Here is a 10,511-nt window from a genome sequence, read left to right as displayed (position 1 = left end):
CACAAATGAAAGCTTTGAAGTAAGTGGCTCTTTGTGCCACGATGACACCTGGCATATCTGTTTGAGCATACCAGACATACCAAAAAATGAGGCGTTTCTCGCACTCGCTCTTTGAGAAGTGTCTCGAGGTATTTGTCTTTTTTTTATTTAAGAGCTCTTTGTGTTGTTTCGATGCGTTTGGTGGGAGGAGAGGATGCGAGAAACAAATCATTTTCTGGTACCACACACGCGGTAAATCGAGAACTCGGGGTAAGTATCAGAGTCCTCTGGAAGATAAAAGAGGAAACGGAGCAGGAAGAGAGAGGAAACACGGCGCAACTTCAAAGCTGGAGAAGAATTTCTTTAAACATTGTTCTCCAAAGACCACATCAAACATCAGGGGGCTGAAGGGAGCGAACACACACACACACACACGCCCACACACACGCGCGCACACATGCAGGCTCACATCCATGTGTGTACGCATCCACATGGCGTAAAGTTGCAGGGATGCAGAAAGGCGGCGGAGAAGAAATAGATGCTGTCAGCTCTGATAAGGAGGTTATTGCGTGTGGGGGTGTGTGTGTGCGTGTGTTTCTTGTTCTGGGAAGCCTCTTCGGCGCAGTGGCTGCCAGAGAGACGATCAGAGGGTGGCCCCCGCAGCCCACACACACGCTCACGCACTCTCACCCCGCCGCCGCCGCTGCTGCATAAGGGCTCCTTTTTTTTACCCCCCTGCACACGGATAAAATGTGCGTGCACGCCAAAAGAAAAAAAAAGGAAAGATAAAGAAAAAAGCAAATCCCAGCAAAAAAACCAAACAAACAAAAAAACCCAACACCTTCATTGTGTGTAAAAATCAAGAGTTGGATATCGATTGTTTTAAACACCGCGTTTACGGCCCCCGAACCGCGCTATTCCGGGGGCCCTATATGCGGTCCCGCCCACGCACAACCAGGACGAACGCAGACTCAACCGGAGCGGCTCACCGATGCACCAACAGCAGCGGGCGGCTTTGACATTCCTCGTGGAGAACCCTCTGGTGTCGCGACGCCGTCACCTCTGACTGAATGGTGTTGTTGTCAGAGAAAACGCATGACCCCGCGGCTGTTTTTCACTCAATCTGCCCGTGGAGTTCAGGCATCCCCCCAGTAACAATGAGGCCGTTTGGAGAGAAGGGGGGGGGAATAACGCTGTTGATTTAAATGGGAAGCTATGTCAAACATTCCAATCTGAGGTCGGCGTGCCATCCTTTATTTCCATAACGTCTTTCCTATTTATCCTTCGCTCGGGCACTTTGACGGAAGAATTACTGCTTCCTTCCTGTCCGGCTGTGGCGCATTAGGCCGCAGCGTCCCTGTAGTTATTCCTGCCCATCTGTGTGTTTTGCTTTTGTGTTGGATTCTTCCTGATTTCTTGTAGCGATTGAAGGGTCTCTTAAGTTATTTATTCCAATCTACAGGTGTGGAAAGCAATCTTTGAAGACAACAGCATCACGTGTCAGCCTTATTGGGTTTCAGCCATGTGTGAAGAAATTTACTTTAAAAGAGGCTGTGTTTTGTGTCTACAAGGCACACTGTACCATTTTACATCATAACCAAGTAACTGTGTTAACTTCAGTTGTTATGACTTAAAAGAAATATCATTTTGGAGCGACTGTGGCTCTTTGGTAGAGTAGTCGTCTTGCGATCGGAAGGTTGTAGGTTCGATTCCAGCTTCCTCCTGTGACATGTCGATGTGCCTCTGGGCAAGGCACTTAACCCCAAATTGCCTGCCGATCTGCGTATCGGTGTTATAAATGTGTGCGTGTTTGTGAGTGTGACTGGGTGAATATGACTCTAGTGTAAAGCGCTTTGAGTGGTCAAAAATGACTGGAAAAGCGATATATAAGTTCAGTCCATTTACCATTTTTCCTAATTTAAGGCCTCAAAATTGGGTCTCTGTCTCTTTAAGAAGCTCCACCTTCAGGAAGTCATCAAAACATGGCTCCTCTATTAACTCTTTCACAGTGTTCTTGCCAGCGTTGCTCTGAGAAGTAACTCACGTAATGGCCTCAGCAGATGCGCAGTTCCATCAGGTGTTTGCTAATTGCTGCTGGCTAGTCTGAAGGAGCTGACTAGGGGGAAAACTTGGAAATTGCAGCTCAGAGGAGGAGCTTCGTCTTTGAGGGCGGAGCTAGGTCCACCCACGTGTTTTTCACAGCTGAATGGTTGCCATGGGAAATTAAAGGATTTGTCAAACATTCATGAAGGAGTCAAAGCGACACTCCAGGTATGTTTTTGATGAGGGAATAACATTATGACACGAGTTAAAGCTAAAACAAGTCAATTTTACGTAATACTGGCCCTTTATTGATTAAGTAGGCTATAAACTTCACCTTTAAATTAGCAAAAGAACAGTAAGCAGATATTTACATGAATGATGAGGTACTAGTTAGCCAACATCCCAGGGGAGAGATCGCTACAGACAAATCAGTAAGACTGAAAATGACCTGTATTGCTGGATCTATGACAGTCAATTACATACGTTGAAGTTTTTTTCTGTTTTCACCAACCTTCAATAATGTTCTTACAGGATGCTGAGATTTGTTTTTCAACAATGAAAAAAAAAACTAATTTTTTTTTATATAATAATTGGTGCCGTGGGAGTTGGAGCTCCCGTCTGACGACGTCTTCAAGATTGATATGTGGCTGGTAAGGCAAGGCAACAATAACCTTATCTTATAAAATCAATAAGCAATCACAACCATCTAACAATAGCATGCAACCTGGCGTTGATGGACGGGCTGCATACAGCAGCAAAATTACTCTTTAACCGCCTAACGACGAGGTCGAGACAAATGCTTCAGCGGCTTCAAGTGACCGAAAGATCTTGACGTAAACAGTTCAGGAGAGTCAGAGAAATCTGTCTTTGTTTCTATTAGGAAGGAGATGTCTGTTGCTTCTTATGAATTGTAGCATAACCCCAAATCAAACCAACATAGAGGTCAATATTGTTTGTCAGAGTTGTAGAAGCCAATGTTCTTCGAGTGCAACACACAAAAGTACTTTGAAACAAAAAAAAGTACAAAGCATCCTGTGGTAGGATGTGGTATTAAAAGATTGGTGTGAAACTATCAGAAGTGCTCAGGTGGTAGATGGCAAAGGGCTTCAATGAACAGCAGTGTAGAAATATTCAGCTTACGTTTGATCAGTCAACAAGTAATTTAGATTGTAAATTCAGAATTATTAAAATAGGTGAAATAGCTTTTAAGTTTAGCAACCAGAGGAAACTCTCGCGGATGCTAACGTTAGCAGGTTTCACCAATTTGTTTTGAATTACAGCTAACTAAATATGGTTCTGATTAGAACAGCAAAATAACTCTTAATATAAGCAATAGCTAACCTCTAATTCATGGATTAGGTGTTGATCTTAAAGTTTTAGCAGACAAAGAACCCAATGGGGCGTTGACGATGATACACTCAGTGTTTCTTCTGCTCGTTTATTTCCCAGCATTGCTGATTCTAATGACAAAACTAGCCTATCCAAGTTCCACTATCTGTTCAGTCTCGCTGACCGTCTACCTAACAATTCTCACAATTCCATCAAATCAGTTGTCATCTGTCACCCTGTCACTAGTTAACATCTTCCCACATAAACCCTTTAAATGCAGGTCAGCCAAATCAGACGTCAGCCAATGGAGACTGAAACAAAGAAAAGATCTACTTCTTTTCTTTACTCCAAAAAACAAGAGCCTTCCACGTTAACGTTAAAAACATCCACCTTCATCTTCAAGGCTTATCTTAAATTTAGTTTTCCAGACATTGGGGAAGTTTCCCTTTCATGAGAAATGTTACAGTGTTTTAACAGTCCAGCATCTTGTACAATTAGTTCTCATTACACTCCTGTTGTCAATGTTCGGCCCAAAAGATGTAGGGTGTTTTCACACCTGATAGTCCGGTAGACTCAGTTCCATTGGGGACCAAAATTGCAACATTTATTCCATTTTCAGCTGGTGCGGTTCGCTTTCACACTGCACTGTGACAACAGAACCAAATCCCATGAAAAAACAGTCCACCTAATAACCAAGAACTACTGAAGAAAAACAACAAGAAAACCGCAGAAGAAGACATGAGTGCAACTTTCTCCTTTGCAAAATGTATGTGACTAGCGGTTGTAGAATTTCTCTTTTGTCTCTGGTAAAAGACTACAAACCTCTTGCTAGCGCCGTTTTGGTTGGATTTACCCAGAATGTGGATGCAAGTGGACCGGAGATCGCTCCAAAAGGAGGAAGTGGCATCCACATATGCAATCGAACCGCAGTAGAGTTCACGTCAATCGAACCGAAACCTAGATTTGTGTTTGGTCAGCATCAGAATTTGCACTGCGCATTCACGTCCCACGAATATGGAAAAGAAATGGAGAAAGTCGGGGTGTAAAGGGAAAGAATGAGGTGAATGAAGAGGAGAGAAAAGGAGCATGGAGAGAACACAAGTCAACATCCTAGAAGTCTGAAAAGAAAGATAAACTACAGCAACAAACAATATGCATATAAAATAGCTATTATAAAAAGCACTGAACAATACATGATACAGGTTAGACTGGCAACTGCAGCCTAATGTTGAGTGTATATGAAAAAACACCTGAATATATAACATTACATAATTCTTTATCTTGCAAAATCAATGATCAAGATGGGATCTAGACTTGAGAGCTGATTCTGGGCTCTGCGGTATAACAAGACTTTTTCCTGGGACTTCAGAGGAAATACATGAGTTACTGCAACTTCAAGCAAAGTATTTAATCTATTACTACACTAATATAATTTACACTAACCATGTTTTTTTTTTTGTCCAGTCAGGGTAAAATCAACTGGATACGTTTTAGAAAGAAAAAGTGAACTCTTAACTGCCGGTACAGAAAATAAACGGTCTTCTTCCTACAGACGACACACCCTCACACAACACCTATTAGGATGTGATGAACCGTTTCATGTTCATCATCAGCTGTGTCTGACAACAAGGTCTGGAAACTTCAAGGCTATCTCTTGACAAAATCACAATTTACGTTTGTCGCCTAGCATGTGTGTCTTCCAGTGAAAAATGGCAAGAGGCAGGCATCAAAACACACACACACACACACTCACCACCACCACCGGATGTGATCAGAGTTTAAACATCCTCTCTGCCCCCTCCACATCCTGTGTGAAAACCTTACTATCGCAGAAGCACAGGATGTCACGTCTGCGATGAAGGACTGCGGGTTGAGTGTGGGACAACGCAGGCAGCCGAGCCAAATAAGAAGTTCTGCTAATATTCCTGTCAAGGTTATTAGCATTTAATGCAACGTTGTATTTTCAATCCAAACAATTAGGGAGCTGTGAACTGGCCTTGCATGCGTTACTGCTTGACTTTTACCGGGTCGAGCAAGCGTGCTAACGTACAGTATGTGTCCGTGGTTTGGTCTGAAGCTGCAGATGATTGGCCTCGGGCCGTTGCTCTGCTCTGTGATCTTTATTAATTGATACACACATGTGGGCAGATGGCCAATGCGTGCTTGTGAAAGAAGGGGCGGGCAGAGAGATGAAGGAAGAAAGAGAAAGAGTTTTTGGTTTATGCAGAGAAGCAGCACCTGCTGGCTGCATGTGGCTTTTTTTTTTTTTTTAAAGGCCTGGTTTAAGGGTCGGCAGTCACGCACGCATCGGGCCGACGCGCTGCCCCCGCTGTGAGCGTGCACGGTTCAAAGCACATGGCGCCTCTGATCAAGGCCATCGGTGAGTAGGTTTGTCACATCCGTGGGATGGACCAGAGATACAAAGGCCTGACTGCTGGTTCGGAGAGGGGAAGCACAGGTGCGTGTTGTAAAGATGTTTAACTATGCCAGACATGTGGGAAGGGGGAAAAAAAAGAAGAGGAAGCACCAAAAAGAAGTAGTGTGGGATTCAAATATGTCTATACACAAAAATCCCTTTCTAAAATAGGAATGGAAATAATAAGTTTGCATGTTCAGAGGTTGTAGTCTTCAGTCCTTGTCTAGTATTAAGGTTTCCAACTCATCAGGTCAGAGCAAATCACTTCTTATATCTGCTAAAGAATGACCAGAGTGTTTCTTTAAGATTCAGTTCTGGTATTCATGTAGATTTTCCAAGTACTTCCTTTGCAGCATGTTAGAATGTCTCAAACTTCATTGGTTATCAGCAATGGAAAGCTGTCCTTGTTGGGACCCCATTCCATAAAGCTGACACCAACATGGATCATTGTTATTAGTTTCTACTGTACATTCAGTGTTTTAGTTTCTTTAAACTAAATTTATTAAATTTTACTGGTCTTTTTGTGTTTTTTCAAACAATTGCTGTGTTTCCATGAAATAGGAAACAGGATTAAAATCACACGTCCATAGAAACGCAGCTACTACTGATGGAAAGCCATAAAAAGTCCATTTGCAGGAGCGACAGCAAACACATGGAAGAAGAAGGTACATTTTCAGAAGAGCCGAAAATTTACCTTTGTGGCCTGCGGATAGAAGACAAACCCCACAACATGTGAAAGATCATCAGTCATCTAAAAATGATGAGAATGACCCAACTGGGAGACTGCAAAGACATGGGAATCCACCTTAACTAGCAAGATCAAGCAAAGAGATCAAGAAGCATGAATACTCTTGCAAGGAATTGTAGACGCAAAAGTATAACCGTCCTTTTGAGAAACCGTCAACGCTGAGCTGATGTACCGGTTATCGGATGTTTGTGGCTGAATCAAGACAAAACGACAACTGATTACGCTGATGACGTTCTGGTTTTCTCCAAAAACACGGGACACGTTTTCCTCGTTTGTCTCCTGGAGGGCCGCCGCATTTCAAGCGGACGAATGAAGACGCTCTGAACCAGTCATTCAAACCGCATCGTCGTTTCAGGACGTCAGTGGGACGGGAGTGAAGCTCTCGCTATTAGTCACAGCAGAAGAGAAAGCTGATAGTGCCTGAAAGATGCTGCCTATAGACTGAGATGGAGGAAACAATTGTCCACTGGTAGCTAAACTGAGAGTGTAAAGGACCCTAACGGGATTAAAGAAGTTGGGGGCATCAGACAAAAACGGAGAAATAAAAAGAGAACAGCAGATTTCCTCGGATCAAATCAATGTTAGCAGAGGCGAAGAGCGAAGCAGCAGTACATATAACCAGCAGCGTTCCTGTGTGTGTGCGTGTGTGTGTGTGTGTGTGTGTGTACTCCGTGTGAGGAGAGCGCTGGGGGGAGACCACCTACACTCCCACCTGCTCTGCCTTTTTAGAGGGGCCTCTTCAATCACAAGGCCGGGGTCGTTATGGATGCGAGCCTCTCGCCGCCAGGCATCGTTTGGCTATTTCTGTCCTCGCGCTTTACAGTAAAACGCAGAGCAAAGCCCCATTAGGACCAGGACCTGTGCTTCAAAACGCAAGAAACATCAGACTCTTCCCTTTTTCTCATGTGGAAAAAAAAAAAGAAGAAAGGAGGGAAAGAAAAAAAAACCGGTTGCAGTGAACAAGGCTCCACTGACGACTAAGTGCCGCTCTCGTTCGCAGCGGCAGAAGATGACACGCTTCTAGATCTGATAAAAAAAAAAAGTAAAAAAATTCGCCATAACAAACTTTTCTTTGTTTTGGACGTAGATGTGATAATAAATGACTCTGTTCTCAGGCTGACACTGTGATGGGGAATGACAAAGCAGTGAACTGTTTGACAGGCACTGTGAAGATGACTAAGCCCAGGCTTTCAGAGTCACAAATGAAAGAAGGGAAGATGGAGTTTTTCTTGACATGAGGGTAAACTATCAAAGACTCCAAATGCTGCAGATGTGTGTGTGTGTGGTTTTTTTGTCTTTTTTGGTTGATGTTTTTCCTGCGTTGTGGTGGGTGTGTACCACTAGTTCTTTGGAAGTTGAATGCGTTTAGTGTTACTTGGGTTCGTTTGTGTTGCAAATCTTGACAAACAGAGAATTTTAAAAGAAAATCAGATAAGAGGAGTGACACCGGACTCGTGCCATGAATGTGTTGCAAGTCGCCCTGCAGCAACGAGGAAACATGCCATGTTGCATCTTGTTTGTTTAATCCCTCAAAAAAAATTTCCCTGTGATGCAAAGACCACATAGTTCAATTAATTTCATTGGGATTTTGTGTCGTAAATAGGCCTGTCGTAACGTTAAGGCGCGCGATCACATAATGAGGATTAATCGAACTGTCTATTTCGACCTGAAAGGTGAAAGTTTTCCGCAACAGCATGGAGAGCAACTAAAGTTTAACATTTTTCAACTTTGCGTTGCGTTGCCAGTCCACTTGTCAAGCAACTGTCGCCTCATTGCACAAGATCCATAGATGAATGGAGAGAGGTATTTCTAAATTAACGTTCAAAGTTAAATGACTTCCTTTAAGCCTTCCTGAATATAAAAACCTGGAAAACTGAGAATCTTCAGACATGTTTGGTTTGAGACAATAACACATTTTCTCAAACATTTTATGAGAACTTGCATAGATTGGCGGTTTTTGATTTGGGCTATAGATATGGGCAGTTGCCCAGGGCAGCATCAAAAATAGGTGTAGCGGCCAAGAACTAGAAAATAAAATATGTTTTATCTGTCACTTATCCCCTGAACAAGTTCACAACTTAATTGCTATTGAGAGCAGAGAGACTACATTATCGGCTTTCTGCTAAAACATTATAGCCAGATAATTGTTTGCATTTAAATTGGCTGAAGTATGTCAGGAGGAGGAGCTTGTCGATTCCTGCAAGAACCACAACTGCGTTCACATTTATATTTCAAGCTTACAAAGTTAGGCATAGTGATTAATCGTGATTAATCACAGCACTACAGTCTGTTTGATCTGATTAAAACGTTTAATCGATTGACAGCCCCATGTATAAATCAACACAAAGCAGTGATGGATTATCAAATTTCATTGCATGCTCTACAAATATGGCTTACATCTCATGATACGGGGAAAGTCATAACAAGTCCCGTTTGCAGATTAGTTCAAGGCATGTAGGGGAAACACCAGATCAAAGTTGAGCATTTGTCTGCGTTACTGCAAAACACTATGAAAACAATCCTGTACACCATCCTGAAAACACCATCCCTATGATGTAACATGGAGGTGGGAGCATCATGTAAGGAGCTAAAGATTAGGGTGATTTACTTGGCTGATCTACTCAGCGGTGGCATGAAAGCTAATTGAATTTTCAGGTGAGTTTTGGAAGAAAACAGAGCAAAGTAGGTAAAATAATTCTGACCTTGTGATTTTTCCGTTTTCTTGTCACACTTCAGCACGTCACCTGAGCCGACTTTGTGGACTCTTTGTTCTTTTCACAGCAATACAAGCACAAACAGTTTTCATCAGGGTCACTTCCATGGAAATATTAAACGTTTTGAGTGATTTCATTAGGGTGGCTAATGATGCTGACCTTACATTCCTGTGGGTGAAACGATCCCCAGTAGACGGGATATGATGATCCATAACATGGTACATTTCAGCGGATTCAGGTTTGTTGAGGTCCGAGTCTCCAAAGACAAGATGACTTCCTAGGAATCTACCGCTGTTGGATAATCCAGCACTTCCTGTTTCCTGTTTGTTGTGCCGGTCGCTCACTTTCCTGTCTGACCAGAAAGCCAATCCCAAGTAGAAATTATCAACCGTCTCAGACATTTTCATATTTGTTAACACAACTCATACAACCTCTCTTGGGTTGTGTTCTGGGTTCCAACTCATTCATAAGTCATTAAACTTATTCCCAAAGATAAACCATTAAAGAAAAATGGTAGAGACATGAAAAAAATGATTACAGCCTGATTGCTTTAGTTCCAAAAGAATGTTTTCTACCAATTATTGAAAAGTTTAGAAAAGATTTCTAACATACCTTGTTTTGCTAAAACCTAAGAACAGGTTATTTTTTGAAACATCGACACTCCTTTTTAAATAGTTTTACTATGTTTTGAGAGATGCCTTGCTCATTTTCCTATGAGAAGCAAACGTCATAGATGAATGAAATGTTTAAAACAGCCAGCATACAAATAATTTTGAACTTAAGAAAACCTGCTAGAGGTGTGTGATATTGCATATTTCGATATCAATCCGATGCATGGCCTGTATCGCTGATACTGATACTTTTTATTAAAGTTTGAATGTGAAACTGATGCTATTAGGTATTTTTGTGATTTATCGTTTGTATTATTTTGGACCAATTTTATCTACAAAATACTTTAATAACATATTGACAAAATTTTTTTTGCATATTTAACAAAGTGTGAAATATTATCATGAGAATAAATCAGAACAAAAAGAATTGAGGTAGAGTTGAGAAACTACAATACAAACAGAATTTCATGATGGAATCTGAAAGTAAAGAGTGTAGATCAACTTGATCTTATGATACTATCAATCAGTATTGATACCGATGTTATTGATAGTATTGATATTTCGTCCACCTCTAAAAATTTCTTCCAAATTACATGAGATTGGATGAACTTTGACCAGTGACGTGCGGTGAGGTTCATAGCCGGTGAGGCACTGATTAATCAAAATCAGAT

General features: G+C 41.9%; 1 long non-coding RNA gene across 1 annotated transcript; it reads left to right on the top strand.

Annotated features, from left to right (window-relative positions):
• The first annotated feature begins 3,798 nt into the window (after positions 1–3,798).
• On the top strand, positions 3,799–8,427 carry LOC116736152 (uncharacterized). The gene is made up of 3 exons (XR_004342497.1): positions 3,799–3,810; positions 5,889–5,890; positions 8,315–8,427. It is a non-coding gene; the product is annotated as an uncharacterized LOC116736152 (long non-coding RNA).
• Positions 8,428–10,511: the final 2,084 nt, after the last annotated feature.

Source organism: Xiphophorus hellerii, chromosome 16 (genome assembly GCF_003331165.1).
Source record: "Xiphophorus hellerii strain 12219 chromosome 16, Xiphophorus_hellerii-4.1, whole genome shotgun sequence".
Taxonomy (NCBI): Eukaryota; Metazoa; Chordata; class Actinopteri; order Cyprinodontiformes; family Poeciliidae; genus Xiphophorus; species Xiphophorus hellerii.
Note: the sequence above shows the minus strand (reverse complement) of the source record. Positions and strands in the feature narration are given on the sequence as shown.